We start from the raw sequence: 1,420 nt of genomic DNA on the forward strand, positions 1-1,420 counted from the left end.
TAGGCATCTGGCTGGGGTCATCTGACCCCAGCACTCTTCCAGGGCAGGGGGTTGGGCTCAATGATTTGTTGAGGTCCCTTCCGACCCCTAACATCTATGAATCTATGTTGATATGCAACTACATGTAAGCTTTATACCAAATACGAACTTTTTGTTAATCAAGAGTATGCAGTTATCTATGCACATTTATTTAATCATTCATACCTTCACAAATATCTGTTCAGATTCTTAAAATGTACTTAGTTATTACATTGGTAAAAAATGATGAAGGATCCACTTTTTCAGTATGACCATTACATTCTTACACTTGATTTGTGTATTAAAATTCAAGCAAAATACACAAAAACCAAGCATTTTAAAATTGTTTCAGGTATTTTAATACATCTACCTTAAAAAGTCTGGATACATAAAGGGGGAAAAAAAAAGAAAATTTATTCAAACATGGCTTACATTTACAACTAACTGATATATTAAACAAAGGAAGCATTCATATCTGTGGTGAATTGTTTGCAGTCAATTTGTCTTTGTAGATTTTTGACCTAGTAGATTTCAGTATCTTATGCTCAACTTTTATTTGCAGGGTCAAAACAGATGTTGTGCAATAAAGAGTATCAAGCTGTGGTGGGATGTATCCCACCACAGCCAATCTGCTTTATTGGGCAAAACATTAATTGCCTATTGTCCCCAGTGTGAGACAATTGGTGATGTATTTCCCTTGCCTGGGGATTCTCTGAATCCTTCGCTGCCCAGCACCTCCTGGTTGGGATCCAAGTCCTGTGCCAACCCATGCCTCACGTGGAAATATGAGCCAGCACAGGTCCTAGTACAGGACAGGAGAGAGGTGCAAGGTCACCTGGGATCTGGGGAATCCCTGATGTCCTGTGCCCCCAAACTGGGACCTGCATGGCCCTGTGACTCCACACTGTGACCTGTGCCAGGTTCCACACCTACCCAGGCTTCACAAGGAGGCACAGATCAGAACAGGTCCTGGCATGGAGGCATATGGTGCTGGGGATTCCCTGGGTCCCATGCCTCCACACTGGGACCTGAGCAGGCTTTCCCTGCTTACAGAGAGAGACATGCCTCTGAAGATCCCAGGTGGGTCTCCACAAGTAGGGAACACTGACTTTCCCAGCATTTAGGGAGGTGCCCTCAGATTCTAGGGCATGTCTCCACAAGTGAGGAAAGCTGGGCAGGTGCTCTGAGAGCTTGAGGGGCCTGATCCTGCATGGGAATTCCCAGGGTGTGCAGGATCAGGGCTCTTCAGCCCCTGGAGCACCTGCCTAGGGTGGCTGGAGACTGTAGGCAGCTCTGGGCTGCCTTCATGCTCCCAACACAGAGCAACCAGACATCAGACACAATAAAGTTGTGCTGACACTACCCCGGACATAGTGGGGATTACGGAAACATGGTGGGACTC

The 1,420-nt window shown here is 45.9% G+C and overlaps 1 protein-coding gene across 3 annotated transcripts in view; it reads right to left on the reverse strand.

Moving 5' to 3' along the window:
* ITGB2 (integrin subunit beta 2) overlaps positions 1 to 1,420 on the reverse strand; it is a 53,637-nt gene that overhangs the window by 31,023 nt on the left and 21,194 nt on the right. The window lies entirely within an intron of this gene.

Source organism: Gavialis gangeticus, unplaced genomic scaffold, assembly GCF_001723915.1.
Source record: "Gavialis gangeticus isolate Ggan-Ray unplaced genomic scaffold, GavGan_comp1, whole genome shotgun sequence".
Lineage (NCBI taxonomy): Eukaryota > Metazoa > Chordata > Crocodylia > Gavialidae > Gavialis > Gavialis gangeticus.